The 19,663-nt window shown below is 43.3% G+C and overlaps 1 long non-coding RNA gene across 1 annotated transcript; it reads left to right on the plus strand.

Annotated features, from left to right (window-relative positions):
- The first annotated feature begins 5,158 nt into the window (after positions 1-5,158).
- On the plus strand, positions 5,159-14,190 carry LOC138720714 (uncharacterized). The gene is made up of 3 exons (XR_011337459.1): positions 5,159-5,272; positions 6,292-6,353; positions 13,927-14,190. It is a non-coding gene; the product is annotated as an uncharacterized lncRNA (long non-coding RNA).
- The last annotated feature ends 5,473 nt before the right edge of the window (positions 14,191-19,663 follow it).

Consider the following 19,663-nt stretch of genomic DNA (forward strand, 5'->3'; position numbering starts at 1 on the left):
CAGCAGCACAGGGAAACCACTTGGTAGCATTTTGAAGTGATGGGGGAGAGGAGGAGTGTATTTCCGATGCCTGAAGAATCATTTTCCATACAAAGACCTTTCCTTGTATACAGCCTCAAGTACATCCTGCACTCCACCAAGGCACTCGGCATTGCCAGGCACTGGGTCATCACATACCCTATAACTTCCAATAATTAATTCCTATTTCCTCTGAAAGAATATGTTACATCAATGAATATCATTGACACAGTGAGGTGGCAGAGAATGTCCTGTTTCTGCTGTTAGTGATGCAGTGTAGGACATAGAAAATAAACTGCCTAGCAATTTAAAGGTCTCATCTGGGAACACGATGTGGGTGTAAAAATACAGTGGTACAGGGCACCGCAAACTCATCTGTTCTTTTTACAGTTTGGGCCATATTTTTTCTTATGGCTTTCAGCAAGTCCCTCAGGTTTTCTAAGCCCAGCCTGTAAAATCAGCCTTGCAGTCCTTTGTCATGTCCTGCCTAAGGGAGCATTAAAGATTGATTCATTCTTGCTTGAAAATTGCTGTGAAGATGAAAACTGCAGTATAAATTCTGCCTATTGTTCCAGTGGCCTCGTGATTTCAAAGGCTGCCAGGGTTAAAATGGTAGGTGACTGATTTAAGTGGAAATCAAGACGCAGTGTAGCCGATGCAGGAGTCAGACAGAATGCATTTGCCAGCAGCGGCCTGAGTGGGAATGATGCACAGAGAGATGATACATAAAGCTCTTCAATACCATAAAGGCACACATAAAAAAAATCTCATTAGTGTGTTTTGCACTCTCTAGCCACTGTTCCTACAACTCTATTGGGCTCTGACAGTAGCAAGAAACATGTTAATGAAACAGAACAGTATCTGGACCATCTGGGAAGGATATTGTGTCAGGTTGTATGATAAGATACACAGACATCCTTTGGAGTTTGCCAAGAGTGAGACCATAATATGCACACTTAGAATAAAACCCCAGCCTTTGCAAGCAGATAGCAAAATATCAGAGAGGCAAAGAGGTGGGAAGAAAAGCTCACACTGTGACACACAGTGGCTCTGTCAGAGCACATGAAAGGAGCTGGCAAATATCCGTCAATGCCTTTCATAAAACCTGTCAAGGTTAGAGGCAAATACCAAAGCAACAGATACCAGCGTGCCAGATTTGGTTAGAGCCAGAGTACAAACCCATAAATCTACCCCACAAGGATGGTGCAGGTGGTTGTTGCTGTGGATGGGAAAGCCAGTGCAGGAAAGAGTCTGGAGGCTTTCACTTGTTTTTCTCTTTAAGAAATAGAACAGAAAAATTAACAGGGTTAATTACTAACCTTGAAAATTCATCATTAATTAAAACCCAGCACTGACTCATTTAAGTCCAGGCATGTTGGGCACTCACAATGTAGATGATGATGCTTGAGACTGAATCCTAATCTCACCTAATTGAACTTGCTGTGGATCTGGACAGCCTCCATTGCAGCACTGAAATAGGCCTGGGAATGGGAAGGGTTCTGAGTGGCGTGCTGGCCACCATCATCAACTACCTGAAAGGAGGTTGTGGAGAGGAGGGAGCTGGCCTCTTCTGCCAGGTGACAGGGGACAGGACAAGAGGGAATGGCCTCAAGCTCCACCAGGGGAGGTTCGGGCTCGACATAAGGAAATAATTCTTCACTGAAAGGGTCATTAGGCAATGGAACGGTCTGCCCAGGGAGATGGTTGACTCGTCTTCCCTGAAGGTGTTTAATGTGCGGGTGGATGAGGTACTAAGGGGCATGGTTTAGAGATTGGTGGGAATGGTTGGACCTGATGATCCAGTGGGTCTCTTCCAACCTGGTGATTCTATGATTCTATGATTCTATGATCTGAAGGAGAGCTTCAGATCACAGAATGGAGAGCTAAGGCAGCCTTAAATCAGGAGCTACATTTGGGAGCTGGCCTGAAATGCAATGAAATCTGTGGAAAGAGCCCCACACATAAAGAAAAAGGTGTTCTAACTCATGTGAGCACAGGGACAAAGCAGCACAGAATGGTCTGGTAACCTACCAAGGTGCCACTGCACTCCCTGCAAAAGCCCTTTCCTTCCACACATTTAGAGGACCAATAATAGTTAATTACAACATTACCCTTATACATTGCATTTCAGTCATGGCATTTTATAAGCATTACCAAACAAGGCTTCTGAGTCTTCCTGAGAGGTAAGAGTGATTGCTATCTGCATTTTATGGCTGGATAAGCAATGGCCTGGGGAAACAAAAGGCTGATTGGTCCTAGCGTTGCCCAAGTGGGCAAGGGGAAAGATAGGGACCATGAAAACTCCCCTTTTCTCTTGTGTGGCCTTGCCCAGCCCAGATGTCCTCCCAATAAATAGCCTGGCAACAGTTTCCCCAGAGGGATAGGACTGTGCAACCCATCACACATGTGCCAGCAGCAAGGAACTGCTCTTCAGGGAAGAGAAAACAGCATCATGTTGACTGACAGACAATTTGCTTGACACCAGCAGGGCGATTTTTGTAGCCGAGGACTGGTACCCAGGACTCTCAGCGCCAACTTCTCTGCTGCCAGCAAGTTCACATGACTTGGACATAGCTGAAATGAATAGTTTGTAAGTGAGTGGGCCAAGAATTTTATCATCTGAAAAAAGGGAGATGATTATGATCAGGGTCAAGACATTGGAATGACTGCTCATAACCAAGCTGTCTTACTAGATTGCTAGCTCCAATTTTGGACCCAGATGTTGTAGCATATAAAAGCTGACATAAATTTATCATAGAAAAGTTGCCTCTGGGCACTGTAGTCCAGTCATCAGCTGTGCACACAGTAATTTAATGCTGCTTCTGGGCTTTCAGGGTAAACTCTTTTATGTATGCTTTTATGTAACATACCTACGCACATGCACGTATGTGCAGGAGAATTTGGGAACAGTTTCACTGAATTCTGTGTGAAGAAATTAGTCTCGCTGAATGCCATGTTGAATTTCATTGTTCTCGTATCACTGCACATCTGACACAGCTGTGGCCTTCTCTGGCAGACCAACAGGCCAACTCCTGCAGCAGGTATGTGGAAAAGGCCTTCTGTACACACCACTGCTTTCTGCAGTCCTGTCCCTCCCCTAAGAGGCTTTAAATGATATAAAACATACTGCTGTTTCTCTTGCTACTGCTTTTTCACCCAACAAAATAAATGATTGTGAAGACCCACTTTGCCTTCCTCTGAGCACAGCCTCCTCCATGTGTAGTGAAGATAAATATTCAGGCAAGCCACTCATCTCAAAAAACATCTAGGCAAGCATTGACACTACTTTAAAAACTCCCTGCCTGATGCTGTAGTGGTAATTGCCACAGAAAAGCCAGTAAACGATATAAGCAAATATGATGCCTTTGAGAATCAGGAGAAGAAAGCAATAGTAATGCTTGCTGTTCTGCAACCTCTTCAAAACCAGAACCAAAACAACCAAATTTTTTTTCCTAGTTATATTCTCATCTTTTTCCCTAGGCCTTTTCCATAAGGTACTTAGTGGAAATGAAAGAAATAGTTTTATATAGAAAAATACATAGCACTGAAAAGAGACTGATCTCTTTTCTCTAGGTGCTCGAATGCTGTACCAGTCTATATAGTGTTTGAAAACCATGTGGGAAGTAGATCATTCTCTCTTAAATTCAATAGGCTTTTAGAATCACATTTATTCACTTCTATAGAGGTTTTCCATATGGGATTCCAGAGCCTCTTATATAAGAAAGAGCCCCCTTTTCTCCTCTTCTCTCCCTCTTTTGTGCTTGTTCTTTTACCAGCACAAAGCTGAAATGAACAATAGTATACACTAGGCTTTACATCCTGCAGCATCCAGGATTCTGAAGAACAAAGACTGAATGCCAAGGGGCTAAAGATAGCAGCTACAGTGCCGTGGGTAACACCAGCTCCAGCAGAAAGTTCTGGTGCTGGTTGGAAGAGGGTTCATTTTAGGAGCCAAAGAAAATGCAGACTGAAAGATGGTTCTGATGTGGGCTGGCTACAAAATCCTGACTGAGTCACTCTGCCTCTCCGAGCTGCATTTTCTGCAGCTGTAAAATGGGTTTTTGGCCCAGAAGCCTGGGCAATTGTTTTATAAGGCATTACAAAGGACTGTGAGGACGATAAGCAAATAGCTTTGCCTTTTTTTCATGTGGGAGGGCAGGAGCAAAGACAGAAGGGGAAAAAGCAAATACATTGAGTGGGAGTGTGGGGACAAGAGTTGGGACAATTTATTACTTTGGTTTCCATCTCATTCTGGTAAAGAGCATACAGCTGGGTGAATTCGCTTTTTCGACCACTCTGCCTGATGAGCATTTCATAGCGGTGGGACCCCGGCCCCATACCTGCCAGAGGCTGCCCCTTGCCACCCTGGTGCCAGCATCACCTCCCCAGCAGTGCTTACTCTGCTCGCTCCCACCTCAAGTAGCTGAGCCCAGCTGGCTGCTCACAGCTTTGATCCGTGAGGGTGTCTGGGGTGACTGTGACTTTATACCCTGCCATCACTGCATCACCTTGCCTTCCCTTGGTCTGAAAACTAGACTGGGGAAACACGTCTCTTTGCCCAGCTGGTTTGTTACAGAAGAGGAAAATAAACTCTTTTTCAGCCCCCTGACTCAGATGTTCCTCTGGAGACCTTGGCACAAGGCAGGATGCCACCCGTGGGACCTGGAAGAAGGTGGCAGGGAGTGGGGCAGGTCAGAGCTCTGAGTGAAGGATGTGGGGAAAACAAGGTCTTGCTTTTGTCCCTTTCTCACCGAATGTCTGGGAAATCGTGTCCTTGTCTGCTGCTATAATCACTGATTACATGCCATTTGCCTGTTGTATTAAAGCTGCTTGCTTAATTAATATCATTTTAAAGGGCGGTCTTGGCATGAGGGAGACAAGCTGTTTTGAGCTCCAGTAAACACATTTAGTATGTGATCATCGTAAGCAGCTCCTGCAGCATTTCTGTGGTGAGCAGACAGAAAGCACCATGAGTTAATGAACTGTGTTTCAACCACCTGATGCTGGTCAAGGCTTTGATCTATCAGGTTTAAGGCTGGGTGGAGGAGGGGAGACAGCGCGTTTTGCTGTGCTCCCCGGTACCACTGAAACTGTTAATCAGTCTGCTCTGCAGTCTACTGCAGAGTTTGCTTTATTAAAGCTCCCTGCTGCCTGCACACGTTCTCTGGCACAGACACTGAGAGACAAGCAAACACCCAAGTGCAGAATACTCACACTGCTGCATTGCAGAGTTTACTGGCATAAAATGATGGGGGTAGGTAAGTGCAGGTGGAAGCTTGGGTCCTCCCTCAGTCTACCCACAGCTGCAGTCTCATGAATTTCTGTAATGGGGAATATGAGGGGTGGGGGTAAAATAGGTACATTTAGGGCTCTCTTTCCATCTCCTAAATGTCTGGATATTTAGCATTGCTTGTTCTAATCTCAAGTATGATCTATGTTGCTTAATGTGGTTTTTGTTCACTGTTATTCTGTAAAACTAAGAATTTATTTCCTTTGAGGTACTTGATGGGATAAGCATAATTTTATTTGTTGTTGTTACAAGCTAACCTTGCCTCTGCCCAGAGGCCCTCTTTAAGACTGAGGATGCCATTGTGCTGTTGAAGTATTCAAAGTAAATTCAGTCCCCCCTTCAAGCAGCTTGCAGCCTGAGTATTAGAGGCTTTCTGGCTTTCCTATAGGTTGTCTCACACAGAAGCTTGAGCAGGGTGAAGTCACTTCCATAGGAAATTTTAGGTGACTAATTCAGTTCATGTTTTCCCCCTAATAATCTCAACTGCAGGGTTACAATTTTTCTTCTTTTTTTTTTCTCTTGTGCCAGCACAGAAATATTTGATAATTCAAATCATTTATTGATGTTTAACACCAAATAGCTGTTCTGTTTTGAAATGTCTGTTACCACATCGGATTTGTTGTTTTCAACAGACAGTATTTTCTGGAAGAAAGCTGGTATTTGCTTAAGAATTCTTAGGCTTTCCTAATCTACTGCTGAAAATATGCACACAGAAATTTAATTATAATAATTTTGTTCTTTGTAAGCAGCTAATTCAGGATTTCTTACAAACCTGAGGAAAACAAGGGGAAATAGCTGCTTTTTTTTTTTTAATGGAACAAGGATGGCTCAGATTTCTTCTCCCTTCATGCTTCCTAGTGATACAAAACTGCAGTCTCTGCCTTACTCAGCTTATGTCTAATTACAGAGTATTTAGCAAAAGAATTCATGTGCAAGTTTTAGATTTGAAGTTAACCATCCATTACACTCTGCTTTGTTAACAGATGTCAGCTGAACAGCAGTTACAGTCTAATAGGGAGAAACTCATCTAGAGGCCTATGTGAAGGTAGGTTCACATCAGTCTGATTCAAGAATTTGTAGCTTGGGAGAGTTTGGGGAAAAGGAAATATTCTAGGCTGTTTTTCATAGAGAAGACAGGATGTTTCAGTGCAAGTGTGACATCTGTGGCACCACTGGTTACTGCAGTCTGCTGGGACAAGCTGGCCAGCAGGACTGGATATCATGGGAATTAAAGCTCTGTGTTCATATGGCAGCTTAACTGTCGAATGCACGTATTGTCTGAGAGAAAATTGTGATTTACCTAAAAAGAACTACTGGGGCTTGAGTTTTGGAGCTGCTGAAGATCCCCAAACTCCCATAGAAATTAGTGTGAGTCCTGGGTACCAGATGCTTCCAAAAGCATTTTTCTTATCAAGATGAAGATTGCAAAAGAGAAGCCAAATATGATTTCATTGATATTTCAATCCTCCACACCCTACTCTTCATACCAATAAAATGAGGAAGACATTTTACTTCCTTTAAGAAGATTTAAGGGTTAATAAGAGATAATACAATCTTAGGAATCCTGCAAGGAAGACATTGGGAAGTGACATAATTGTTTTGCTGTTAAATTGCTCAAAAATGGCCACTTACTCATCATTCAAATCCTACTTTAATTCACTTCCTCCGGTGACCCTTTCAGTGTTAATCCACCACACTGAAGTGTTGCAGTTTTAATTAAAAAAGAAATCTCAATCTCACTAAGCTTAGTCTGCCATCTGATCATGCAGTATGGTTTACAGACAGTGTTATCTGTCTAATTTACATCATAAAACCGTGACTAAAGCAAGGCAGAACACACTGGCAGCCCTCAGTAAATATTGTTGCTCTAGTCAAAATCTGTAATGTTTTAAGCAAAGCTCTACTGTAAGAATGGAGATGCAAGAACACCACAGGCAGCGCTGCATGCAAGGAGAGTTACAGGGACACAGAGAGCTCAGTGGGATACTTCATTAAATTGAAATCTCTAAATTGAGTTTGGAGCAGCTTCTGAAGATATATGTTCCAGTCAGCCACAAGATATGGATTTGAGGCAGGATTTACTGGATTAAATTATTTGGCTTCTGGTATAATGAAGGCTAGTAGTCCCTATAGACCTTTAAAATCTATGATCTTAATTATTGGCGGTGGTTATGTCCCAGGTCACTTGGAACTCCATAAATCAAATAGCCTGGTGAGCTGCAAAGCTATGAACTGTCCTGAGGGTCTGTGCGGGGCAAAAATTCACACTGGGCTGACTAATATTCCCAAATCTTGCTCCAGTAGGTGATGGGATGAACATAAGTCCGGGAGTCCGGCGAAAGTCTTTTCTGAATTGTTCTTATGTTTGGGTCAAGGTAAAGCAGCTGTCCCAGGGCAATACAAGGGTGAAGAAGGGCAGTAAAAACCAGCCTTGCTGTTCAGCTCCTGACAGCACTGGCACATTGAGGTAGCAAATGTGATCTAAGAGTCACTGAGTGAGAACAGAGCCCTACAACAACTATTTTTCACATTACTGCGAGATTTTTAAGACATTGTGGGAGGAAAGCAGTGGGGGAAGGAAGAAGAGAGAGAAACTGGATCTTGTATTTCTTATTAGCAGAGCAAGGAAGGAGGCGCCAAGAGCTGTGTCACCCTGCAAGCTCTTTACCTCACAGGAAGATGAACCACACCTGGCAGAAATTAAATATTAATGTATCCAATCATGTCCAAAAGTACATAAAGATTAAGGGATGGGTTATGATACCTTTTGAAAACAAGATCTAATTCAATTCATTTGCATACCCTGCAGATTAGCATTGTGGGTTAGTGCACTTCTACCACTAGGCTTCCTTGAAGTTATAGGAAAACCGTATTCAACAAACTGCGGGCACTGAATTGAAGCATCTGGTCAGGGAAAACCGATCAAACTACATCATCTTAATTGTGACCTAGTTTGGGATGCAGTAGAGTGGCAGCAACCCCTGGTAGAAAGAAACAGTAAATTGATTTTGCTAAGAACCTCATCAATCACTGATTACAGTGACCTATGGATCATTAATCTCATTAAAAAGTTCAGCCTCACGGCAGAAGTAATAGCAGGTACACTGAAAGTGTATAAATTAGATATTCTTTCAGAAATTTGAATGGGTCTGACTGGCTTCCCTGAGGAGATCTCCATTTCTAATTTAGGCAAACTCTTCACTGACTCTAGTTGAACTTCAGCCATTGTGTCAGACATTGTCTTTAAGGCCTGCAGAGGCAGTCCGGGCAGGATCTGGCCTGTTATTGAGCTGTGTTTATAATACTGAAGTTAGGGAAGGAAGAGCTCAATAAATGGGCATGCTACATCACCTCTTAATGTTGAGATCTTCTTGACAACAGATTGCTGTCTGAGCTCTTTAGGTGAGGTGATTGGTAAATAGGCTGGGAATGCATCTGGGAGTGCACAGGCAAGCATGATTTTCTGTGTTTCTGTGAATCCAATGAGTTTTGCATTGTTCTTGAGGATGATATATAATAAACAGTAAAGAAAGTCAGCTGTTCACATTGGTCCTTTTAACTATGGCAGAGACTGTTGTATCACTGCACTTAAGATTTTGTTGTCATCACCATGGGCTTTCATATAAAAACGATGAGTTGCAAGAGATCCTTTTTGGTAGATGTGCAAATTTTGGAGCAATTTCGCTTAATAATGCCGTGGTCTACTTTTTGTCAGTAGATCTGTTTAGCGTATGGCCAAAACAGAGAGATGAAATCCTGCAAGATGGGATGAGCTGATTTAATGACCATCCGCTACTGAATAGGGAGTTCCTGCTGTCTCTTGACTACTTGAATTTCCAGCTGTTCTCACCTATCATTTACCTTGTGCCAACTCTGGTGCTTGCCATACCCACCTGTGACCTTCATCCACCTGCTAATACAGAGGAAACCTAACCCAACAAAAAGAAAATGGTTATTTTTCTCCCATCTTCAGGAGCTCCATGAGCTAATGGTTAGGGCCAATGAGAATTCAGATTTGCACAGGAGCGAGGGGAAGTGAATGGTCAGGAACATGAATGCAAATGGAAAGAAATGTGAGGAGGTGGCTGGGCTGTGAGGTCATGACTTGGCAGCAGTGCATAGATCAGACAGCTCACCTGCTCATGGAACCTCTGAAGCACTGGGCAGAGATACCATCAGTGTACAGATGATACACAGATCAATAACTCATTTCCTGTGCTTCCAGTCAGTACTGAGTCCCAGTTTTCCAGTAACTATAAATTGAAACCAATGGAGTTAAAAACCAGAGAAAGTGTAATTAGTCAATCAAATAAATTGGTTGTGATATGCCTGATTGGGTTCTCTTTACTGTCAAGAGCTGGACAAGTGAATTTGGGATGTTTCTGAATACCTATTTGTAGAGTTGTAAGAGCATGCATGCAGCTGCCAAAACTGCTTCTGTGCAGACTACATCTGGAAAAATTGTACTTGTTCCTCTCGGACCTCATGAACATGTCCATGACTATGAGTGCATCTGCACACTGCATTTGTAGTCAGATTTGCTAATTGGCCCTGATCTCCCACCCATTTACAGGCAACCATGTCAGCCTGGCTCCTGTCTCAATCAAGATAAATAGCCACCTCTGTGAAGAAAATTGGGTGGATGTGGGAGGGTTATTCACAAGGTTCTGGACACCACAGGTACTACTAACACAGACCTGGCCATGTTCATTCCTTCTCCCCAAGAGTGTTGTCCAGCATCCATATGCTTATACGCATGCCCATAAACATCACTTGCCTCTGCTCACTCACAAGTCTCCTAGCTGGCATGAAAAGTACAAATCTGGGGAGGTCTAAATCAATCCTCTCATTATTTGACCGCTTGGGTTTTTGTAGTGAACTTTGTAATTAAAAAACCCAAAAGTTTGTTAGGTGCAAAAGAAATTTAGGACTTTCACATTCAGGACTTCCAGGGTGTCTGTATGTCATGAACTGGCTGAGGCCAGTTGGTGCTGGGTTTGACCTACATCAGATTCATCAAGACAAAGGCTGCACGAGTAAAGAAATGGTGCAGCTTCACATACATCCCTCTATCACGAGATACACTGGTTTGGGACTGATGTGCTTAGGACAAATGGTGGGGACCCAAGCACAAGGCCATGGCTCTGACATTGCTCCTAGCTCTGGTAGATGTCTTGCCTGAGTAATATTTACTTGAGGGATGTGAGTAAAAACTTACATTTAGGTACAACAATGTTTTGGAAAGAGGTGCTGTCTGATTCGGGTGTTCTTCAGCAGAGGTGGTCACCTCAGGGGCCATGTCAAAAGAAACTAATCTCACCCTATTTCTTGGGTATCACTCACAAACACACACATGCAAACACACATACATGAGCAGTGTTTTCCTCCAGCAGCCTCCCATCTATGTTTGCCAGTAACGACGTCAAGGCCCCAAGAGCACTCCCGTGTAACAACTTGGTATGTCACAGCTTGGCTGGCAGCTAAGAGCCAGGCACAGAATTGGGGCAACAGTAGCGCACAAACACCATCTGGCCAAAATCAGCTCTAACAGGCATCTGTGTGCAGCCATCCACAGCCCTGGCCTTGTCTCCACCCGAACAAGTGATGCTTTCTTTGGTGGGACTCTGATGTTGTGTCCTGAGAAGCAACGGTAGCAGAAGCAGGTGCTGTGTTCTAGCAACAGCCTCTGCACTCATTTATTAGGCTTGTTTGCCTTATGAGGACGGTGCTGGTGGGGTCCTCTGCTCTGCTGATCCCAGTGTGAGGGAGCTGTGGAGATGTTTGCCACCAATGGCAGATGGCAGTGGGGCTTGGTAGGATGCCAGACTTGTTCCAAGAGTGTGGTCATGGTTCATGTGCTCCTGAGGGACACAGGCCAAATTGTACAGGACAGGCAGAGGACAAGGGCTTCCTCCAGGTATGAGCTGCAAAGACAGTTTAAACAGGCTTTTGGTCTCCTCTATAACAGGGTCTCAGTATATAATGATGCATTTGAACACAGTATACAGAGCCAAGGCCTAATCACAGGGAAACACACCAGATCATTGCTCCCTAAATTGTTGAGTTAAACGTGCAATACCTAATATTTATATTAACTTATATATGGAATGTTTTTGGAAAGTACCTGTTTGTACCAAGATCCCCCAACTGAAACATTTCAGCTACAGAGTTCTCAGCGTGGAACTCATTATTCTGAAACTTGCTTTCCCAATTAGCTGGAAAGAGCCTAATTGTTTTCACCCTTTGGATCACATTTTAACTCCTGTAATAGCTTTACCTGAGATAGATTGATAAGCACAGATTTCTTTAACAACGCTATGATTACGGACTGATTACACTTGCTGCGTGAGTGAAACTTTTCATGTAATTGGTCATGAATTTAGGGAGAGATTTTTCAAACTCTATTAGCAGTTCAGCTGGACTGTCTCTTCTGACTGGAACGATTCCCATCTGTCACATAAGGGTATTTCATTGAGCCGTACACTTTATTAAATGTAAATATGTGAATGTAAACTTACACCAAAATGAAAGTCCTGAGTCTACTTACTCCCCATTATGAAGTCAGGGTCTCTGTCACGTAGTTTTGACTGGTTCAGCTGGACACGACTACTCCTTGGCAGCCCTGTGCATCATCAGACATGTCTGCCTCATCCTTTCCTGACTAAAGGGTAGATTATGTGATCTCAAGCTATTGCCAGCAACCTGGACTTAAACTGCATAGCTCATAGGTACCACGTGACTAAGCTTGTGGTTAGACTGGTGTTTTCACCTATATATTGTTGTGTTTTGTCTATAAATATTAGAATATAAGCTCTGCCTTCACAGGCAATACACCATGGTGTTGAAGAGGTTCGGGAAAATACGCTCTATGAGAAAATACAGAGAAAATTTAAGGTGTTTTGTTTAGAGAAAAGTTGACTGTTTAGAGAAAGGATAATTATTTTCAGATATATAAAATGTTGCTACAGAGAGGAAGGGATAGCCTGTTCATTATACATGCTATGGACAGGACAAGAAGTATGGTGCTTGAATTGCAATAGGATAGATCAAGGGAAAAACTTCCTGTCATTAAGGAGGTGAAAGATGGAAAACAATTATCAGAAGGGTATGGATTTCCACTATTTCACCAAATGCCTGTTGGCCATGTTGTAGGCAGGAGCAGGGCATCAGCATAGCATGAGCAGGAAGAGATGATCTTGGACCAAAGGGATAACAGCCTCAGCACCCGTGAGCAAACCCCAGGTCACTACGAGCAACAGCATAGAGGCCCACGTTCCTTTGCCTCCTCCATTGATGTGGTTGCATAAATATCTGCCACAGGTATAGCTCATTCAGACTTATTTTCTAAGCATAGTCATTAAATTACAGAGCTGAGAGAAGAGCACAAGTAGTCAAATTCTTAGTTATCTGTTCTGCCCAGTAGACCACAAACATCACTGTTATCCTGAAACATGAAATTAAAGCCAGGCTAATAATGATTTTTCACCACAGTACCATTTAACACAGAGGTGTTAGCACCAGCAGCCCAAGACTTAGTGGACTATGGGAGACCTTAATTTCAAGGCGTGGATTTTTTTAGTGGAAAGTGATTTGGTGGGCTAGAATGGTATTTTTAGTGTCCTCCCATGGATGCACTGTGAGCAATACATGATCTTTGTGCCATCGTTTTTGTAGCAGGTCATATTTTTGCGGTGTCAAGCATGCTGCTGTCTTTTCTGCAATAAAGCTCACCTAATCAAAACAAGTCAGAGCTTATCTAAGCCCCTAGCTGGAGATATCTCTGTGGTGGCTACAGAGCTGGGTTTCCTAGCAACCTAAAAGGCAGTAGACAGGGCTTTGTCGACATTCATCTATTACATACAAGCCTCCTCCTCTGCCCCCCCCCCCCCCCGGTTTGAATGTTATGGGTGTGACATCAACTGACAAAAGTCGGGAAATTCAGAGCTAGGGCTGATTTTCAATCCTTGCCACCAGTCACACTGAAAAACAAAAGGCACAGTCATGTGAGTGATGAGCAGAGCAAACCAATGTTTATATTTCCTGGCTTTTGTCCCAAAAGAGATGCCATTTAAATGAGGTGATGAGGTGCTCAGTATTAATTTCCTCTGTTTAAGACAGGTTTATTTCTCATGGTAGCTAGCATGATGGCAGTACTGTCATCTTTCCCATGGTCTCCCTTCTTCCTCAGAGAGGCCAGCTTACATGAGGGAAGAGGTATCTTGGCCTCTCTGTGATCTTTGGTTTCTCCATGGTGAAACCAGTTTTCACATCAGTGGCTTCAAAGGCAAAGGCTGTGAGCCTGCTCTACACAGGGCCACCACTGCACCCTTTGGAGGTAAAGAAGCTCCATAACCATTAGCCCAGGGTGGAGCTGGTGAAGCATATGGGTTAAAAATGCTGCATCTTGCTACTGGTGCCCAAGTTTGGAAATAAGAAGACATTTTTTATTTTTTTTAATTAATTCTTCTTATCAAGCATTATGAAAACAAAAGATCAGGAAAAAAAAGAATTAATGTAGTTGGGTTTTTTCCCAGACCAAAAAATATAATTAGGACCGATGAATGGTCTGAAAAGTGATACTTCAGCAATATAATTTATTTCTCCACTTGTACCAATAGTAGTGTTTAAAATATTGCAGCTTGCTGCTTGTGGAGGAGACTGATGGAAGAAGTGATGGGGGAACTACTATTGCTGCTGATTGCCACTTCAAATCCTCTGGGAAAAAGGCCTCTGGAAGTGAATGGGAACTGATCACCTCCCTACAGATTTATTGAGTCATCCCACAGAATTTAACAGAAAACAATTCTTTTGCTCCAAATTGGTATAATGTGGTTTAAAAGCGCTAGAAAAAAGATGTGTTAGTTTTCACAATCTAAGTTATCATCGGGGTAAATTAACTTAACCTGACTTCTGTGCAACTCCCTGAATGTGTACGAGCTCAGTTACTGACTACATAGCTACATTTGAAAATATGTGTATTTGCAGTGCTTTAGTGATTTAATCTCTGCTTCTTTCACACAAAAATAACAGCCCATTTCAAAATCCGATTGAGGCCTGACATGAAGGATTTATCTCAATATAAATTTTTGCAGCCTATTTGGGAAGGTTCTGAAACGGTTTGTAGAGAAAGTTCTGATGAAACTTAGCTATAGTTCAGGACTCTGATGTGGTAAGGAAAATCCCCTGAACTGCTGTCAGTGGATGAGCAGCTGGCTTTCATCCACTCCATTCTTCACTGTAATCTTCATTAACATAAGAGTTGGTGTTTTGCTCCCCTCTCATGGATGCCATAAGGTTTGAACTCTGAGGGGCTGGTGGAATAAAAGCACTTACACAGGCCTCTCTGCTCACCACTGCCAGCGTTTCTTTAGCAAGCACATAACGAATATATGAACATACACCACGAAGGAGAGGAATTACTATGCACAAGCCTTTGAAAGAAACAGAAGCAGAAGGACATTCTTGCACTTTCTGCCAACACCATATTTACTGTCCATCCATTTGTTCCCCATGTAGCCTCCCCACTGGCAAAGCCCCTATTACGTTTGTGAAGATGAGACAACGGGAAATCAATATGCACAGGAAATGCACACATTGTTCCATGGGCTCCTTGCAGGAATCCCTGCATTCACATGACCCATTTTCCAAAGTTTTGTTGTCTTTTTTTTTTTTCTATGGGCAGGTAAGAGGAAAAGGGATAATGTTGCACAACTCTATGCAGATTAGCGGTAAATTCATGTCCATACATTGAGGTGGGCAAAATAACCGTATTTTTCCCCAGAGTGCTTATTTGTAACACATGCATGAATTCACTTAACAAGCTTAAATTATTTATTGAACTTTGGGATGAATGGAGAGTATGAGGGGGGACAACAAAACTAGCAGAGATAATTGAATACACTTAGCAATCACAGCAACTTTACATAGCTGTATTATATTCTCTATGGATATCACAGCTGGGACAACATGGCTAGAGTTTTAAAATGTCTAAGAATTTATGTCTTAAGATACTTATGTCTTATCAATACTTGGAAACTTTCACATCAAACATTTTTAGCTTGGTTCAAATATGTACCTCTCTAATTCATGTTAAAATACTGTAACCTAGAGCGCTTTCCCTTTGTCGTTTTTTCAGGACTCAGGTAAGCAGGAAGAGTCTCTGAGAGGGTCTCTCCTGGCACTGAAGTCTGCCTTGGGGATGCCACAGGCTGCCAATGGCAGGTGAATTAAAACACAGAAGGCAGAAATCCCTCAAATTTGGCAGTGTTTGTAATCCCAAATGAGATGAAGGAGACAGGTTGTAATAACAGGTTGATTTGACTTGTAAAACTGGTAAAGTTTTTCAGCACTGTATCAAATCATAAGTTTCGAGCTTTTTTCCAGCTGAGCCTAAATTTGTACCTTTGCTCTTGTTCTGACTTCAACCAGGACCTGAAACCCACAGTCTGCAGCAATGCATCCATGTCAGCTCACACCTAATTATCAGCTTAATTAGAGCAGCTCTGGGGAAACTCTGCTCCTTGGTTTCCCTTCCTCTGTAGTGCCCGATGCCGCTCATGGCAGGACCATGGTTCAGCACGAAGCGTTCAGGGTGGCTGAGCCTTCCTGGTGACGCACGGCGGGTTCAGGGTGAAGGTCTCTGCTGGGGATTTTCCTCTCTCTTCTGAGATAATTGACCTTGATGCCACCACGAGGCTCTGCCCCAGGTTGTACCACTCGCACCACAGCTAATTACCTTAGCTGGAGCTGGGGACTAATGCCTGGCAGTTTAATTTGGGAGAGCAATATGAAGGTCACTTAGGAAGGTAATGCAGTCCTGTTGATTGAACATGTGGATAATGGCACCACAAAAACATAATCTACTTTGTGGGAACATGATAAACCCGGTTTATGTATGCAATTGGCAAGTAGCGCTTCTGAGTGTTACTCCATCAGATAATCCAGACAGCAAAGCAATTACATATGCCTCCAGTCCCATAATATGGCTTTAATCTAAAGCTTACGTCATTTTCATATTTGTAGGGTATTAAAAGTAACTCATCTATTTCCTGCTGGTTTCCTGATTTTTATTCATTGAATGTTCATTAAATATGTAACCAAGAAAAGGTAGCTTAAGAGGAAGATTTTCGGTCTTCCAAAGGGCAAAATCTCAGTGGGACAAGCCTTCTTTTTCCATCTAGAGTAATGTCTTTAGAAGCCTCAGAAAACTAACTGGTGTTTGCAGAGCAGCTTTGTTGAGAGTATGCAGATGGTTGAGGTGTCCCTTGTGAGACTCACCACATGCACGAAGCTCAGGTGGTCCGTGGATGGGCAGTAAACTTGCTGTGTAGATCTATGCAGCCCAGCCAGCACAATGCACATCAGGGAGATTGGGTCTCCTGCCCAGCAGTTGCACACCCCTTTCTGTGCTGGGCAGGGTTGTGAGAGGGAAGGAAGGAAGTGGCTGTAATGTTAAGGTGTGATTGATGTGATCCAGAGGAAGCTTCTGCAGATGGAGGCTGCAGATTTATTGTGCTGCCGGCCTCTGGTCTCAAGCAGGTCCTGTCTTCTAGCTATTGGGATCAGGGTCCTGCATCAAAGCTATAACAGGGTTAATTTATGATTCAGCTACTAGGCAGAGGGATGCCTTTCTGACCAGGGAACATCTCATCTGTACACATATTTGTCATCAGGTGTGTAGTGATTCAGTGTTGAATTCTCAGAGATAGTCTGGTAATTCCACATTTTCCCTGAAAACAAAGGACCTAGAGAGAGTTGCCACTCATGCTGTGCCACTGTGAGCTTGGGAGTATGTGGTGATGGACCCAACACTGAGGACCAGGCTCTAAAATGCAAAATCTTTTAAAGAGTGGTTGGACACTTTTTTCCCCCCTTCTTTTTTCTCTAGAGAGGAAGTGTTTTTTTTTTTCTCCTGTTACTCTTCTGAGATATGTTTCATTTGTTTACCTCTTGCATTTTACTAAATATCATCTGAAGGGACGTGTAGGCTCTATGTCAACAACATGCATAAACATACGCCTGTCTACAAGCATATGTGGTTAGATGGTTCTTGTGCTTAATGACAGGAGCATCTGTCTGATATGAGGAAACCTCTAGCTAAAGCACTGCCATTGCCTGGTTTGTCAGCATCGTCTCCTCTTACCTGGCACTAGGATGTTCAAACTACTACCAAGAAATTGTTTTCAATCATGCCGGAACTTCTCTGGGGACGGTAAAAATGCCAAGAGGGCTTTAGGGCAGGGTTCAGCACATGAAGCCCAATCTCTGACAGAGATTTCTGGATCCTGTGTTCATCCCAGTTTTGTCCTCTTTCTCTGTCTGCCTCACTGAATTTTTCAGACCTTTTCATTCTCTTTCTCAACGGAAAAAAAACCTTGTCATCTCAGGACACAGAATCAGAATCATATAGTGGTTTGAGATGGAAGGGGCATGTTTTCTAACCCAGAAAGAGGAGTATGAGTGCCATTGAAGAGAGAACTGGTGAGGTCTCCTCCAGAACAGTGTGTTCAGATCTGGTCATCCCCTGCTCCAGAGAGATTAACTACAGTAGAAAAAAATGCAGAGGATATCCGGAAGATGAATAACTTATCTGACAAGAAGATATTAGAAGTGAGACTTACTATTAAGCAATGTGAAAGGGTAAGAGTGAAGTCTTGCTCTATTTGGATGTGGATTCACAATTGCTTTAAACTGATTGCTGCCCAGGCTGTTAGCATATGGGTTGTTTACTTCTCTCTGCCTGTGCTGCATAGCCCTGACGCCTCCCTTGGCCCAATGATTATGCTTGGATACCTGTGTGATCAGGGATCTTTTCTGTGGTAATTTTCAGGTAGATGAGTTTTCCAAGACTGGCTAACCATGAGGCCAGCCACAGTGTGTGAACACTAAAGCAGTATAGAGGAAAAAGTGTGACCACACTGTCAAGAGCAGAGATGCAGGATGTGTCCGTGCCACCGCCTGGAGGGAGGGGATGCTTGTTTGGCAGCAGATCATGCACAGAGTGAGCTTAAGCTAAGCGTGAAACCAGAACTGAGAGGTTAACATCATCCAGGGAGAACTATTTAAGCTATGGTACAAGGCTGGCACAAGAACATGTGGACATATGGCTATGAATAAAATTAGGTTGGAAATTAAAAGGCTCCTAGCCATGAGAGGAGTGAGGTTCCAAATTAGCTTTCCAATGGAAGTAAGGAGGTTCAGAAGTCAAACAAGTGTGAGATGAAGCTCAAGGAGATTTACACAACACAGTTGCTGCAATAGTGAGAAATGTAGACCAAAGAACCAGGAGATGTATTTCCACCCTCTCTCTCCTGCTTGCTTTCACTTTGATTTTCTCTGTCACCCTCCTTTCTCCTTCTCTTTTTTTCCTGATCCATTTTATACCTGGATAGCAGGTTGCTCCTCTCTGTGCATTTTCTCCATTGCCGTTACATCATTTGGCAGAACAAGGCAAAGGCAAATCCCATTCTGGTACATTTCCATGGGCCCATTGAAGTGTGCAGGCAGAGCCAGCATGGGGCTGACCCTCGGGTCATGGGAGTAGGGGCCGTGGGAGGCAATGATGCCCTGATGACACAGCACAGTCCTTGCCCTCTCAGCTCACAGCTGGTTCCCTTTGCTGCTCTGCCATGGACATGCTCGTGCCTTTGCAGGCCGCTCAGCTTCGAAGCACCAGTTTTCTGCTGGGGGAAGCTGATGGCACAATATCTACTCAAGGTTGTTAAGAGGTTAGATTAATTTAGAGGATGAGATGCCCTGAGATGTCAAAATGCCTGTGTAAATTACTATGTTTCTGTGCAGCAGAAAGGTCCAAAATACATGAGCAGCTGTAATGAACGTCACTGTAAACATGATGTTCTGTTTAATTGGAAACAGAGAGGCTGACCAGGTAGCATTTGTCACGGGTAAGAAGGAGATGCCCTCAGAGCCCAATACCAGGAGCTGAATGGCAGCTGCACCTCATCCTCCTCCTGGCTCTACCTGTGAGTATCCATCACTTGTGAAGTCTGGTCCTCCCATGCCCAGCAGGGCTGGTCTGAGGCAAAGCAGCAGGGTGTCAGCCTTCCTCTGCTGTACCAGTGGCTCTGTCAGAGTGTGTGATTTGGTTCTGCACCTTTAGGCTCTGAAATTCAGCTTGTAGAGAGCAGCTTGTTTTAACATATAATAAATACCAAAAAGGTCTCTTTGGCAGTGTGTATGATATTTCCTGGCACAGGTTGCTTCATTTGCACTGGAGCCCACTTGCAGTGATTGTATTTTACAGCTTGTGGAAGAGTTGTTTATTTTTCACAATATGCTGTTTAGTAAAAAAAGCAAGCATGTCTTTCAAGAAGTTGATCAATTAATACAAAACCA

The sequence above is a fragment of the Phaenicophaeus curvirostris genome, chromosome 5 (genome assembly GCF_032191515.1).
Source record: "Phaenicophaeus curvirostris isolate KB17595 chromosome 5, BPBGC_Pcur_1.0, whole genome shotgun sequence".
Lineage (NCBI taxonomy): Eukaryota > Metazoa > Chordata > Aves > Cuculiformes > Cuculidae > Phaenicophaeus > Phaenicophaeus curvirostris.